General features: G+C 32.0%; 1 non-coding gene across 1 annotated transcript; it reads right to left on the reverse strand.

Moving 5' to 3' along the window:
- Nucleotides 1–13,136: 13,136 nt before the first annotated feature.
- On the reverse strand, nucleotides 13,137–13,210 carry TRNAN-GUU (transfer RNA asparagine (anticodon GUU)). Its single transcript has one exon. It is a non-coding gene; the product is annotated as a tRNA-Asn (tRNA).
- Nucleotides 13,211–17,818: the final 4,608 nt, after the last annotated feature.

Raw genomic sequence — 17,818 nt, forward strand, 5'->3', positions numbered from 1 at the left:
AAATTGACATTAAATTCATTTATATAGATCCAGAAGGACCTAATACGAAGTTAGATCGAGGAAAAGAAAAAGTATCGAACTAGTAGATTTCCATATACGAACAAGTGACGCGGTAAGTTCGTGTAACTAAACTTGTACATTTGTATGCTTGAATTGAATATTGTGTATGAGAGTTGTGTATTAATAGTTGTCATGCATATGAAAATTGAATACATATTTGAAAATGCCCGATAAATGATAAGTCTCATTTGAATAAATAAAGTTCGATGGATACAAGTTTCCCGATTGGTTGTGATCTAGCATATGTTGCAGACACGTCATAGCTCTTATGAGCATCCTATTATAAGCCCTCTCGATGCTTCCTGTTACATGGTTCCTGCGAGCATTCTGATCAGTAGTGATCTTGCATGTGTTGCGGACTACTGCAGATCTTCGTGAGTGTCTTGTTATACGATCAGTTGTGATCCTGCAAATATTGCGGACAAAAACAAAGCTCTTTATGTATGTCTTGATATAGGCTCTTTATGAGCTTCCTAACATGGCTAGCTTGAACTTCCTGTTATATGGCTATCTGGAGCTCCCTAATAATAACTCTTTGGAGTTACCTGTTAAGCTTAATGAGCTTCCTATTTTAAACTCTTATGAGTTTCCTATTATAGCTCGGATAAGCTTCCTATTACATGGCTCACATGAGCATCTTTTTATATGGCTCGAGAGAGTGCTTCTTGATTATGTGCCCTATTTAGGTACCCTTGGATATGAATTGACGAATTTTAGTTTTGGACACTTTAAGTGCACTACATGACTGTATCCATCGATATTTCAAATAAATTCAACGAGTAAAGTTCTAACATGGCTAAACTGAACTTGAAGTGATTTGTCATGGAAATGTACATGTAATATGGAATAATGATATGGAAAACATATGTGTATGAAAGTCATTAAATGATGAGATCATCCATGTTCTTGGTATTATGTGAATTACTTGACTAACATGATTGGTGAAGTTGTGTGTTTTATGCTATTAGCCAAATTGCTTGGATGCATTTTTGTATGCTTATCTTAAATGTAAATATATGGTAAGTTAAATTCATGTTATACAAACTTACTAAGCATTTGAAATGCTTACTCGGTTTTCTTTTCTTTGTTTTATAATGTTTAAAAGTTCGTAAAGGTTGGAATCGGTCAGAGTATCATCACCCTATCCTTAATCTCGTTTTGGTATAAATAGCAAACTTATTTTGGTATAATGGCATGTATAGGCTAATTTAGCCAATGTTGGCATGCAAATCGTTGTTTGTAATTTAGCCATTGGAATGGCTAGTGATGGTATTTTAGTGAATGCATATATGCTTGAGGTTATAGTATGGTTAATATAAGTGTGCTTGGTATGGTTATATTGAATTATGGTAAACATATATGTCTATAAAAAGTTAAGTTTAAATGCATGTGATGATTTATCATGTATAATGTTCATGTTGGCTTGATTTAAATGTTTTGAATTGGTTTGGAAATGTGTTAAAATGTTAATGTAGGTACAAGGTAAATTTTGGATGAGAAATAAGGCTAGGAAATGGCCTTATTTTGTCCACACGGGTAGACACATGGGCGTGTATACATGGGCGTGTGGTTTGGCCGTGTGTCCCCTAAATCTTTAAAATTTAGAAACAGAATGCTCAGAATTGGCCACACGGGCAAGACACGAGTGTGTGTCTCAGCCGTGTGTGACACATGGCCTAGCACATGGGCGTGTGTCTTGGCCGTGTGAATCTTGTACCTAATTTTTTAAAATTAAATTGTCCACACGGCCAAGACACACGCCCATGTGCTAGGCCGGGCGTGTGGTTGGCTGTGTTATTTAAGTCAGAAAGTTACACGGGTATGGACATTGGCTAGGACACGGACGTGTGTCTCACATCGAATGCCCACACGACCTAAGACACGGGCATGTCACTTGGCTGTATAAGCCACACGACCTACCCACACGGGTGTGTGTCCACTGCATTTAGGAAAAAATTTAAAATTTTGCGAAAAATTCTATGAGTTCTCAATTTAGTCCCGACTTGTTTCTAATGCATAAATTGGGCCTCGAGGGTCAATTTAAGGGACAATATGATTGAATATGATTGGACTTGGATATGAATAGTAAATGACATGGATTAACTATATTTGTTCTGTAAACTTCGGTCTCCATAACCTTGTTCCGGCGACGGATACGGGTTAGGGGTGTTACACAAACCATGTCTTAGAATAATGCCACACAACCCTTCACATCGTAATGTCCCCTTTAAAACCCTAGGAATTCGATTTGCACACGGCTAATACCTCTCTATACGGCTTACCACATGATTGTGTCTCCCTTGTAGCTTAATTTTGCTTGTTCCACACGGCCACAATCTATTACATGACCTAGCCACACGACCGTGTAACCTCTCCACATGGCTTAAGGCATTGTAGACGGTCATGTGCCCCTGTTTCACAATTTTCCCTAGAATTTTTGTAAACTGTTCAATTAGTCCCTGCATGATTCTTAAACTGTTTTTAGTATTTTAACTCTTTCAATTAAGTCTATGATTTTATTTAATGGAATCCATGATATGATTGATTAGATTATTACTATATGTGCATGAGATGTAACTAGTAAATGCCTTCTATGATTGAAGTATTGATAAATTGCTACTGTTACTCGTATCACTGAATTACTAATTGCATGAACAACATGGTTACTGTATCGATAAACCAAATATGTGACATATATGTCTACTGCTACTGTTGACCTAACTACATGATGAACATGTCCACTATTTCTATACTGTATACTCGCATGTCACATTGCATGGGCTGGGACGCTTTGAAATGAGGAAGTATTGGCATATTCTCTGCAAACACTGGTGGTTTATCCACAAGTTTAACTGGTAGCTTTTATCTGCAAACCCGTTGTGTATTCACAACTTTTGGTAGCGTATAAACCTACAAACAATGGTGATTTATCCACAACTTTTAATGGTAGCTTTTATGTAATGCCTCAAAACCCGGCCTAGAAGTTTAGTCTGAATCTCGGAGGTCACATTGATCACCGAAGTGATCTGGAAACCATTTTACAAAACAATATGTTCAAATTTCACTATAAACCCAATTTTCTAATCTCGAACTAGATCGACTAATCATCCAGATTTCAATCAGAAAATTTAAGTTATGTTTAAAATTTCATGAACATAAGTCCACAATTTAAGAAAACAATCTAAAATAAGAAATTTGAAAAATCCCAAAAAAAAACTTGAACCAAAATTCTTATAAAATCTTACAGTCCAAAACCATTTATTAAAACTCAAAACTAGAGAAATAATTTATTAGCATGTTTAAAACGTGGTTGTCTGAGATCTCTGGTATGCCGTGTCCAGCTATAGAAAATGAAAGTACCTAAAAGAGGGAAACGAATGAGGTGAGCTACACGAGCTTAGTGTGAGTTCGAAATGTAACAAATGACAAAGTTGCAAAACAGAATTTCAATTAGCAGTTTAATAGCGAAATGTATTTACAAAGCTATTACAAATTTGGAATGTAAACACGACACTAATGTCCCAACCATACGTATCAAATAATGCACATCATATTATTGTGAACATATCTTTTAAAGAAACAGATGTTCATACAACCATAAGTATGTACAAATGCAAAACAGATTAAAAAAAAACCCACCTTACCAATCGAAACCACTCCGATCCCCATTCATACCACAAATAAGCTAAAGGTAGCCCAACCAACCATGCACACCACATAGGACCTCGAAAAGTCCATCCCACCCTACACACCACATATGTGGAACTAAGCCACGTAAATGAAAATATGCAACTAACACTACAGCAAAACAGGTTTTTAGCGGCATTTTTAGCGGCGTTTGAATGCAAAACGCCACTAAAGGTCGAGCATTAGCGGCGCTTTTAAAAAACGCCGCTATAGGTTCACCTTTAGCGATGTTTTTTGAAAAGCGCCGCTAAAGCTCGATCTTTAGCTGGGCTTTTCAAAAAACGCCGCAAAAAATTAACACAACGCCGTCATTTTGTATTGAGCCTTTAGTGGCTTTAGTGGCGTTTTTAAAAACGCCGCTAAAGATCAAGTATTAGCGGCAATTTTATAAAAGCGCTGCTATATGTACACCTTTAGCTGCGTTTTTTGAAAAATGCCGCAAAAGAATTTTGCAAAACGTCGTCATTTTGTATTGAGCTTTTAGTGGCTTTAGCGGCGCTTTTTGAAAAACGCCGCTAATGCTCGATCTTTAGCGACGTTTTTTGAAAAACACCACAAAAAATGAAAAAAATTAAAATACTATTATTTAAAATAATTTTAAAGATTTTTGGTATATGACTAATTGTTTTTAATTTATATGTTAAATATTTTCTTATATAATTGTAAAAGAGAGTATTAATTTTAAAATATTGAATTAATTATCATTATAATTTAGGGTTTACGGTATATGGTTAAGGGTTTAATGTTTATGAGTTACTATTTTAAGGTTTATGGATTATGGTTTAAGAGTGGTTTAAGGGTTGGGGTTTATGGTCGTTTAGGTGTTAGGGGTTAAGGGTTAAGGGTTAGTGGTTCAGGGTTCAGGGTTTATGTTTTAGGATTTATAGTTTAGGGTTAGGGATTAAGAGTTTAGGGTTTAGATTAATTAGTGTTTTTAATTTATATGATAAATATTTTCTTATATAATTATAAAAGAGATAGTATTAAGTTTAAAATATTGAATTAATTATCATTATAGTTTATGGTTTATGGTTTAAGGTATATGGTTTAAGGTTTAAAGTGTATGAGTTACTATTTTAAGGTTTTTAGGGATTATGGATTACGATTTAAGGGTTGGGGTTTAAGGGGTAGGGGTTAGGGGTTAAGTGTTAGGTTTTTAGGGTTTAGAGATTTTGTTTATGATTTAGGGTTTAGGGGGTAAGGGTTTAAGGCTTAGATTAATTAATGTTTTGTAATTTATATATTAAATAATGTATTATATTGATGTATTTATTTTTTAAAATGTGTATAAACAACTAATGCGGACCATACTTAAAAGAATAATGCTTGTATTATTGTATCATTTTATTTTTTTAATTCATCGATTCTATTTTATTCTCTTAAAGTTTCCTTTTGTATTTTATATGTTAATTTAAAATTATAAAAATCTTCAAAAAATATAAAATTTAAAAATAAAAATAAAAATAAAAACTTAAAAACTTAATATTTAATATTTAATAATTTAGTCCATATTTCAATTAAAAGTTCAATATTCAAAATTAAAAAATTCAAAAAGTAATAATTTCAACACAAAAATTTTAAAAGAAAAAATAGAAAAAATATGTTAAAAATGAAAAAAATTTAAAATTAAACAATAGTGGCGCTTTTAGGTAAAACGCAACAAAAAATTGATCTATAATGGCGTTTTTAGTGGAAACGCCGCAAAAGAGAAAATTAAAATCCCCAATTTTTGGTTACCCGCTCGTTACTCCCTCCTATTCTCATCTCCGTTGCGCCCCTAAATCTCCCAAGTAACTCTCAAAATTTGCCCCCAAATTTCGCATTTCCAGCAACACCAAGTCAATACACCTACACCAATCACACTTCTTTTTCCTTTTCATTTCACTGCACTGAATTCACACACCATAGCTACTCATTTTCTCTTCTCTCGATTTGTTAGGGTTTCTTTTAATTCTAGGCTTTACAAATGGAAGTTGAAGAGAAGGAGAATGAGGAAGAAGAAAAGGAGGAAGAGAAGAGGGGGATGAGGAAAAAGAAGAGAGAAAAGGATTATGGAGGCGATTTCATTTTTCTGTTTATTAATCCCCTTCCTCTTTGTTGCTTCCCCCTGGTAAGTATCACCCCACGCAACCTATCCTTTATTTTACTTAATCTCCACTCACTACTATGATTTAGAATTATGGAGGCGATTTCATTTTTCTGTTTATTAATCCCCTTTTTCTCCCTTCTCATTTTATCCTTCTTTCAAAATATATTTCAGTCTGACATCATTTCATTATATAAAACCCAAATTGCTAACTTTACATGTCTTCCAGTCGGATAGGAGTCTATGTTTGATACAATATACTCATTTGTCATTTTAAAAGGATTTTTCTCTCATATATTTTTGGAGGGTTGTATATCGTGTGCATGTGTGTCGGTGTGTATATATAATATATGCTGGAATACGTACATAAATTTTTAAAGATTTTTTGGGTGGTTCAGCTGTTTGAATTTTGAACTTGATGCAACTGCGTTAGGTTCTGCATCTGAGAAGAAACTGTATGCCAATCATATGGCCTTCTCAAATATCAGGGCTCAAGCTATAATTGTTAGGTCTTCAAGTTGTAAGACAAGGAAATACAGCAATGGATCGGATTTAGTTACACGAAGGGATGTGATGGGGTTGCTTTTCGGAGTTTCGATCATCTCGTTGAACTCGCCAGATGCCGATGGTGCCGATTTGCCACCAGAAGAAAAGCCGAAACTATGCGATGATGCCTGCGAAAAGGAGCTTGAAAAGGTATGGTGAGATTGCATAGCTCCCTTATCTTTGATTTTTCCTCCATCCATAGGCTGCTAGTGCTAGTTTACTTATTTAACAGCATTTAGTGTATCCTATCGTGTTTGGGTTCTTTAACATATCATATCATGTTCAAGTTATTTTATATAATATTTGAGACATTCATGTATTCGTGTCGTGTAATCTGCCAAGTAGGCATTGCATCTGTAAGACATTAGTAATGTACTAATCAAGAAACCTAACCTTGCTAAATATCCAATGAAGTTTACCTTGATGCTTTGAAACTTCTTGTTGGCATGCTTGATCATCTTATACGTTAAAGTATAACACTATGTTACACTGATTTGATGTGAGTTTTGAATACCAGTATGTGTTCAGCATGTATATATACTTAGTATGATTGATTGCTGATGTAACAATGTTTGATTGCTAATCACATGATTTTCACTTTTGTTTTCTCTTCAATAATAATTGATTGCTAATGTAACAATGTTTTTTTTACCAGGATGTTGTCTAACAATTGCATAACCGAGCCATGTTTTTAAGATTGATTGCAAATGACTGATATTGTGAAACAACACTTACATAAGATAAAGTAGTAACTCTAGCTTTGGTATGCAGGATGAACTGCTTTGGTTGGAATTGTTTGATAATTAATGTTGTGGTATTTTTTTATCCGAGAGTAATTGGATGTGAATGTAACAGTAAATGTAATAACCCTCTGTATTGCATTAACAAAAACCACTGCCTTCATCTAGCAAATGATTTCATTTCAGGGTGCTATTGGTGATTTTGGGTTTTATTTATGTTTTATGGTATATTCAAAGTCTGCAGATTAAGTTTCTGATGAGCAGCTTGATTGCATTTCTTTTTCATTTTTATAACTTTTTCGACCAACAATTTATTTGTTACATATATGTTTTATTTTATTTTAATCGTTAGTTGTATGTCACTAATGCTTAATTGTTATAAATTTTTACATAAATGTTTTTTTTACTCGGGGCTAAGAAGTTAGCATCACAATATCAAAAGGAAACGGATAAATGCAATTCAGGTATGGAGACTACTGAAGGACTTTTATTTGCTGAATAGCTATTGAAGCTATAATAGATATACAAATCAAAACTTATGGATTTTATTCCTCATTGCTGTTTTCTGCTTTCCTTTTGTTGCATTCTGGTTTCAATAGTGTCAAAGACACAGTTGATAAGTTAAAAAGTGATGCCAGGCAAGAGTTTAAGACAAAATTAAATATGGAGGATTGTATGGTTCCTGGCAGAGGTAATTTATCTGTTGCATTTATTATCTATTTTCCTTTTTTTTTCTCCTTTGCAACTCTTGTCTATTCTTTACATGTGTCGGTCATTAAAGGGCTTTTGTGATATTTTAAATTTATAGAAACGTTATTTAATTTTATGATCCGAGAAGAAAAGAAAAGAGATCCAAAATTCATCATCGGTATCAAAAGTTATGAATATAGATGAAGATCTGTAAGTGCCCCATTTATACATTTTCTTCCATTCTCTTTCTAATATAGGAAATCTTGAAAGACCATTTCTTAGTATTTTCATTCCAAGGAAATATTACCTTATTTTCTAAAATATTGGCTGCACCGTTCACTGCACACAACATTTATTGTCAAATAAAAGACTGGGCTTTGTTTGGGATTGTTTTAGGTTGCAAGAAGAACACGGAGTACGAAGGTATAAAGTGGAATCGAAAGGTGTAGTTATTGAGGAAAGAGCAACTGAAATGGCAAGTGATTTTACTCACTCTTGCCTGTAATCCCTTGCTACCAATTGGTTTTATATATATATATATAGTGTTGTTTTATATATTAGCTGTAAAAATGGATCATAGTGTCACCATCTGTAATTATCCTAATTTTTATGGTATACATGTTTTTTAAGGTTCTATTAAAGGAATTCGGTTGTGGTATACTTGATTAATTAAAATACAAGAAGATGAAGGCCAGTGGAAACTTGAGTGTCAGAAAACATCCAGTTTTTGATCTTGTAATTTTCATAAATTGAAAATGATACGAAAGTTTATATTTCAAAATTAGTTAAGACATGTGAACTTTGGCTTTTTTCAGAATTAAGACATTTGTCTCCAATCTTGAACAATGTTATTTTATTAAGTATAATAAAATTTAAAGTGCAGAAACTAGTATTTGTACTGACTTGGTTTTTTTTTTTCCGAGGATTGAGTGCCGCCAACATTTAGAACTATTGCTTGAAAACATCCCAACAATGTTTCAGAGTAGTACAACTGCTGAGTCATGTTTTGGTGCTGCAATCAAGGTAAGTCATTACAAGGTTATACCTTCATAATCTGTTTGAGGTGTTGAGTGTATGTAACTTGGTTTCTTGAAGAAAACTGAGGTTAAGATACTGATACATCAATCCTTATCTTAAACAATTTGTATGTAGTTTACATATGTAGTTTATTTGAGTGTTGCAGTTTTTGGACTGCTTTCTCAAAATTTTTATTGACTAGAAGTTTTCTAGGAAAATTTGACATGGTCCTGAATTCAATTTATAATTTGTTGCTAATATTCTTTTATTTTTAGCTGAATTAACTGACCAAATTCGGTTTGTTGGTTAACCATAAAAAATTCAGTTTGGTTAACAGAAGAGGTTTTAAGAAAATTTGATATTTGAATGTTATTTTGGTTATTAGTTAGGATTAGTCCTGTTAAGTTTTTATGCCTTCATTTTATTTGTTTTGAACTTTTAGTATGTGTTAATTTAACATCTGATGGTGATTAATATCTTCATTGTATTGTGCTTGTAGATTTTGATTTGTTCTGATATTTTGGTTGGATATGTAGAATTATCCATTGAAAAAATGTTGAAGGTTAATTTTGTTTCGTTAACGAAAACCAACCAAATTAACCGAAATATTAAGTTGTTCTCTCTTTTCCTGCAATTTTGTAGTTAACGGATTTGGGTTTCACGTTACATTATTTTGTATGTTGTAGGTACATATTATGCACACCTTTTTAATGACTTCGCATTAATGATGGAGTAGTGTACAAAAATCCTTTAGACACTTGGACTATTCAAATCTATAATATTTTTTCCCCTCTGTTTGTAGGTTCATTGGCATCTTGTCCTGATGAGAGTGTAGTTTATGAAGCTTTAAACTTTGCATTGTCCTCCGAGGTATTAGAATTTCTAGTTCAAAACTTAGCAATTTGTCTTTTTATAAAAGACCAAATTTCCAATTTTCAATGTTGTTTAGGTTCGCAAACAAGATGATGTATTTGGACTTGTTGTATTTTATTTATATCTTTATATTTAATCTAATTTTATTATTTATTTTAGTTTTGATTCTATATATTTTTTATTTTAATATTTAAGATAACTTGAGTTCTAACTTTTAGATTCTAATTGTGTTATTAATTTATTATTTTAAATTCTAAATTTAAATTCATCAATTTTTATATTTAGTTTTAAAGTTAAAATTTTTATAGAAAATTTAATTTAAACGATAATTTTTTATTTATACTTAAAATATATAGTTTGAAGTTCAAATTTCAAAAATAAAACATAATATAATATTTATCCTAAATAAATGTTTATTTAATTAAAATAATTTTTAAAGGTCATTTTTTAGCGGCGTTTTTGATAAAAGCGTCGCTAAAGGTCATTTTTTTAGCAGCGTTTTTTCACATAAACGCCGCAAATTTTAGCGACGTTATCTATAGCGGCGTTTTTTGCGGCGCTTATAAAAACGCCGCAAATTGTTTTAGCGGCGCTTATATAGGCCTAAAAAACGCCTCTAAAAGTCATTTCTTTGTAGTGTGGTGACATATGTATCATCTTGTGCGAGAAACATTTGTCAGATGTAATGCGATTGGCGCCGAATTAGATCAAACTTCCTTCTCTTCACAACCAATCCTAAAAACTTTATGCAAATCATGTATGCAAATAGACTTACAGAAATAGCGTACAGACAGTCAAACAGAATTAGAGGTGCACACATCCAATCGACCAGGTTCAAAATCAGATATCATGATACACAATTACTAGGCAACATCACATTGACAAATCATTAAACTAGTGAAACAATTACATAGAACATATGTGTCTGAGCCAAAACAAAGTCTCGACTACCCTTACTAAGGCCTAGCCAAGGGTCAGAACACATAGACTCATGATTAGGTCAAAAATCTACATAGAACAATTATTTACGAAGTAGGGCCACATGGTTGTGTGCCCTGGCCGTGTGGAAGTGCCCAAGACTTGTGGGGGGTCTACGCGTCCATGTGAAAGAGGCACATGCCCGTGCAAAGAAGCACACACTCGTGTGAAAGGAAGCACACACCCTTCTAACCTAAGAACATGGCCGTGTGGACAGCCCATGTAACTCTCTGTCCATTTATGCTAAAATAAAGTGCATGGCAGACACGGCTGTGTGGAAGCCTCACACGATCGTGTAAAAATCAACTAAAAATTTCCAAATCAGCCGCATGGCCATGTGACACCAAAAATCGCCTAAAAACCCTAATCCCTAATTTTACACGGCCGTACGGACCACCCGCTTGCGGTACACTCTCGTGTGGCCACCCATGTGGTCATGAAACCACCCTAAAACAACTTAGAAAACTTGAATTTTGACATCAAATAATCCTTAACCTCTAATAGTTCAGAAACACACCATAATTAATCAAATTTTATGCAATTTAACAGCGGTACAACATTTCAATCACACAATCACCGAAACAAACATGAAATTACTGAATTTCACAGCAATTCGATTCTAAGTTAAATAGTTTCACAACACACATCTTAGACAAAAAAGAGCACCCAGAATCATTCGACTCGCTCCACCAAGCCGATTCAGAAACCTCAGTTTAACATACCAAATTATAAAAACTTTAGTTTAACAGTAAAAAGAAAACAAAAAGAATTCTATCTAAACCCAATAACAAAACCTATTTCTTTCACTTCTAAAAAATCGAACATAAATAGAAAAACTCCCTAGACAGACAACAATTAACTGAAGAAGCAAAGAATTCAAATAAATTGATTTATTTTGGGAAAGAAAGAAGAAAGTAAAAAAAAAGAAAAAAGAAGAAGGTTTACAGAAAACTCAAAAATGGGGAACGTACATTAGTTGAGTTTTTTTTTTCATCCCAAAATAAAATAAATAAAAGTGATAAATGAATATCTTAAACTTAAAACAAATTTAAGATAAAAAAGAATTAAATAATGCCTCAAAATACACACCTAAGGATTCGAACCCAAAACCTAAAGTACACCAACACACAACTAACCACCAAACCAGCAAGCCTATTCTTACACTAAAACGCGGAAACCAACCCAATTGTTCGACCTAGCCACTGCCCCCAACTACAAATCTCAAAACTTCTAACCCTAAAATTTAGGGTGTTACATTTTATCTGCAAACCCATTGTGTATTCACAACTACTGGTAGCGTATTAACCTACAACACTTGTGGTTTATCCATAAACAAAAGTGTCTGGGATATAAGAGTTCTGGGGAAACTCTTATAGTGGAGTGTACCGGTGGGATAATACTTTTCTTTACTGTTAAATTGAATTGCATTACATTGGCACACATAAGCATGCTTGAATGTTTTGTCAATTACTGCTATACTATATGATTGTTATTGTATTGAATATTGTTGTTATATGCTTAGTTCCTACATTTGCACTGATTTTCTTGTAATGGAACTCGCACCAAGCATTATAGCTCACTCCCCATTTCATTCTCGTCCTTATAGATAACCCACCAGGTTAATATGCGAAGTACGAGAAAGAGGGACTTGAAGTTCTTGCAAAAGATGAAACACCCAAAGTGTTTTAGTAGCAGTGGTAGCAACAACCCTATATTCAACTTCAATAAAGGACCTGGCTATAGTTAGTTGTTTTTTCGACGATAAACTAATAGGAGTGTGCCCAAAGAAGAGAATATATCCAATGGTGGAAACACGATCTGTTAGGTCCCTATCCCAATCTGCATCTGCATATATTCTAAGAATGTTTTAAAATTGGCAATTGATTCATAGGCCATAATTTATAATGATTTTCAAGTATCAAAAGATTCGTTTGATTGCTTTTCAGTAAGTTTCTGTAGGAGAGTGCATAAATTGAGAAAACTTTAATTGTTACGGTGAAGCAATTGGAGAGAACACACATTTACTATCTTGCATATTTGTTTCAGTTAACAAATTAAATATATATTGTTGTGATTGAGTTGTTATCATGAAAAAAAAGAAGTTAATTGGCACCCGACTACGGATAAGTCTTTTTTTTGAAATTAAAGTTCTTGAGATAAGTAATAGTTCGTTCATATTTTATATATATATTATAAGAGAAAAGAAATATAGGTCATCTTTTAAATCAAAAATATTAAAATATTAAAATATTAAAATAAGAGCGGATGATTCACAGTAGCATGGGTGGTAATTGATTATGTTACTAATTTTGGAAAAATAATAATTTTGTTAAATTTCGTATGTATATTTTATTGGTAAAATATTGTTAATGTTTTGTTTTCCTTTAGTATTGGGTTGGGTCAGTTTTGATATTGGGTCGAGTTGGGTTTCAAACTAAAGCATAAAAATATGTGAGAAACGCTAGAAGGAGGGCTTGAACCTCCGACCTTGTGGTTAACAGCCACACGCTCTAACCAACTGAGCTATTCCAGCCGCTGGATTTTTTCATGTGAAACTAATTTATTGGCTCTTTTTGTTTTATAATTCTGTGCAACCTAAATTTAAATTATTTATTATTGCAATAATTAGTATATGTTTCCTAGCAATTTTTTTGAATTTTTTATTATATTACTAAATTATTTTTACATATATTAATTTCATCTTAATATTTAATTTACGATTATCATTTTAGATTAATTTTCACTTAACTAGTGCTACAATTATATGTCAATTAAAAGTAAATTTAGCTTTATAAACATTCTAACACTTTCAAGTAGAATTTAAAACAAGCTAGAAAAACAAAATCATTTTTGGTATTATTTATTAGGTTCCTTGTTAACTTTAATAAGGCACTAGAATGTGATGAAAATCAATTTAATCCAACATGAGGTTGTTTTGTGATATTTATATTTTATTTTTATTCACTTTTTACTATTTTAATTTTTAAATGTCATGGAACTAAAATTAAGCTTTGATGTTTAATGATTTTGTGCTAAAATTCAAGAACGAATTTTGATTGAAGATGACGATGACGATGATAGATTGAAGAAAACATCAAGAAAGAAGATGATGAAGAGGAAGATAGATTGAAGAAGAAGATCAAGATTGAAAACATTTAAGTATGTTTATTAGATTTCATTTTAATTTTTTAGGAAGTTGAATTTTGGTTTGGTTACATATAATTTAATTTTAATTAATTTTATTTGTCTTTGATTTACAACATATTATTTTTTATAATACAATTAAATGATTTAATTTCAATAATTATTTCACTTACAAAAAGAAATTACTATAAAATTTTAAAATAACTATTATGACAACCTCATCCCAATTAAATAAAATCAATTTTGAACATGAATTATGAAGTTTGATTGTACTTGATTCAATTTTATTTTAACTTTAAATTAAATTTTTATTCTAAATTAAAAATATATTTTAAATATAAAATGTTAGAAATTAGTTTTTAAGTGGATTTCAAAATTAAAACTAATTTTTTCCTTCAATTTAAATTTAATAAATTAATACATTACAACCACAATGTTCAATTACATTTCATTGTAATTTAAATTATTCAAATATCTAAAAGTTTTATTATTTTATATTATTTCTTCCTTAAACATGCAAAATGTTAGAAATAATGACAATAATGATAATATCAATCGAGTAAAACTCAACCAACAATATTGAATTATATTTTAAATTAATGTTAGAAATATACATTCATTGTGATTTAAACTATTGTTTATGCTATTATATCGAACTAAAAAATTAATGGAAAAGTTTGTATAGATAAAATAGAATAAACATTGAACCACACTTTCATTGTAATTTTGAATATTTAAATTTATATTATAAACAATTATCTTATTATTTTCATTTTTTTCTTGAAATAATAAAATATTTTACTATTATACAATAACTAAATAAAATTTCAAATTACATTTTATTGTAATTTTAACAATTGAAATATATAGATAAGCAACATCATATTATGCATCATAATTATTTTATATTTCATTAATTAAAATAATTAATCATGTACTTTATATATATAACTAATTAAATAAAATAATTCAACATGTAAATCAACTGTACATAAAAAAAAAAGCAATAGAGGAGATTTGTATATAATAGTCTTCACACTTTAATCTTCTTTTGCTTCTTAGATACAGGTGTTTATAGGTGGCATGGGTTTGCAATCAGACTTATATATGATTCCTTATATTCATATTTAATAATATTATATTTTTTATTTTCAAATATAATAGGCAACCACGGTGTAGGTTCCTTATATCTATCTCATCCAGTGGTTTGAATTTGCTCTAATAGAATCGAAAATAAATCCATCTTTTTAATTCCATCTTTCTCATCCTGCTCTTCATTATCGGAAATGGATTTTATTTCTAAGAAAAGTTTTGGGTCGATTTTGGCATTCTAATCAATGTCATCGATATACATATCTGCTGTATTACTTGACAACTTGTTTTTGTAAGGTAAACTATGATAATTTTCTCAGAATCTTTGTTTGACTTCTTGGAAAGCTTTTAAACCAACTGAATCATGCCACTTGAATACTTTATCAATTTAAAACAAATTATTTTTCGCAACAACAAATATTTCCCACGACTTTGCACCCACTTTCATGTAGAATTTTTTCCCATGTAGCCAATGGTTTCCATGAATTACCGTCATCTTTCAATTTGGGATGAATAAACTTCTTTTTGTAGTAATTTTCTTGATGATTATAATATTTTCTTTGATGATGTAACATGGTTTCTTGTGATCCAAGTGTCTCTCAAAGACAATTAGGGGTGAATAGTCGATTGAGTCGAGTTGAATCGAGTTAATAAATTTTGAGTTAATCGAGTCAATGAATCTCATTTTAGCAACTGAACTCAATTTGAAAATTTTTCGAATCGAGTTGAATTGAGCAAAAAAATTTCTAGTTGAGTCGAGTTGAGTTAACGAATCCTATTATTTATACCCAATGTTGTGTTTACATGGATCAATTATTTAACTAGTAGACGAAGTACAATATTATTTAACTACATAAATAATATAATTTGCTTAATAACTACATGTAAATAACTATTTTAGGCATGCAAAATAACGATACATAACGTTGCAAGACGGCCTTGAGGCCATAATTCGAGTCAACTACATAAGCTATTACGCCACATGCATAATTATATTTATATAGTGCATAATTATGTGTCAAGAACTATCTTATATACAATATAACAAAATGATATACCAAAAATATGATTTACAAATACATGCCACTACTACACAAAATATGATATAACAAAATGATACACCAAAAGCATGATATAGATGGTGTGTTGCTTCAACACTTATATTCAACAAAATAGATTCAAGCTTCCTACACAACAAAATCAAGAGTTTAACCAACTCTTTTGAGCAAATCAAATCAAAGCAAATGCAAGGCTGAAGTTTTCATAAGTATTAACAAAATATTTATTCCAAAAAGTTAAACTAAAACTATCTTCAAGCATTATTTTCTTCGAACATTGTAGATAGTACTGACAATTCTGTAACAAGAAAAAATGTATTCTTAAATTATGAAAATATTTACTAGAAAAATGTAGCACCCCAAACCCGGCCCAGAAGTTATGGCCGGATCCGGCATGCCACATCAAAAACGTAAAAAAAAAATTTCCATTCTAAGTCCAGAAAATCGTACTTGATGTTCAAAAGATTAATTCATTAAAGGTTAAAGTGAATGGAAGTCATGCACCGGTAGGAAACCGGAAAAGAGGTGGTGAGTCCATCGGATCGCTTAAGTACCAAGCTCCTTCGGATCCAATCCTAGACATGCATACCGCCATTGCCACACCTTAACGTCATGGATATTTCTAGAAACCGATTTGATTAAGTCATTTTAGGAAAAGTGATTAATCTTGTAAAATACTTTCATTGCAGAAGCTTTGCTTGTTGTCGTGTTATTTTGAAATCAATTGTTGTTTTTGAAAACGCGCTCTAAAGCTATCCAATTTCAACAGTTAAATATAAGTAATTCCTATCTTAATAATACATATTAAAACCATCAAAAATAATTAAGCGGCCTTATTACATTTAAAAACCCAAAACTTCAAACGTAAATAAAAGGATGTCCAGTTCACCAGAAGAAAATCAAACTTTCAGAACGGGTGGCCACTCCGAATTCCCTCATTGCTCCAAGCCCACTATGGTTGGGGATTTCTGCGTGGATGAAAATAAAAGGGGTGAGTTTGGGAAACTCGGTGTGTAAATTAACCCAACCATAGCCTATATCAGCTCAAACCACAGAAATAGAATAAGTTGGCCTTAGCCCAGAACAGAATTCAGAATAAAGCCCATAGGCCCATAGCAGAACAGAACAGATATTACATGTTTATGCAGAAACCCAACCATATCCAACCGTATACACCCCCATACCAACCTTACACCGTGTGGGGAGACAACTCGACCCACCCAACCGCTACACACCACAGAATTTGCAGCATGGCTGCCAGAACAGATAATGTGACAGAGTCACCAGATACAGATAATCGTGGCAGAGCCACCAGAATAGATATATGTGGCAGAGCCACCAGATCAGATATTTGTGGCATAGCCACCAGAACGCTTCCTCCATAATATAACCCATGTCCCCATGCAACAAATATATAATCATGGCATCCATCATACATAATCAGATCGCTATGCTTTTCAGTCAAAATTAACCCTACGGGTATAACGGTAATTTTGCACCTAGGAGTATAACAGTAATTTTCCATACATAGGGGTATTATAGTAATTTAGCTACTTTCAGGGTTTTCATGCATATCCTAACTATTTACGTACTATCGAACACTTACGCAAGATACTTACGAATTGGGCCCGTTGGCCCATGAACCCGATCTTTGGCCCATTAAGCCCAAATTATCAAAATGTACGAAATCGCGTCTTGCAGTTTATTACTTTAGATTACCAAATATACAAACCCAACTATTTTACGAGCATTCTTTTTCATAAATTCCCAAAATACCGACTTTTCGGCATTTCGCTTTTCGCTTTTGCCAATCTAGTCTATGAGAGGGTGTCGATTACACACTGTTT

Source organism: Gossypium arboreum, chromosome 10, assembly GCF_025698485.1.
Source record: "Gossypium arboreum isolate Shixiya-1 chromosome 10, ASM2569848v2, whole genome shotgun sequence".
Taxonomy (NCBI): Eukaryota; Viridiplantae; Streptophyta; class Magnoliopsida; order Malvales; family Malvaceae; genus Gossypium; species Gossypium arboreum.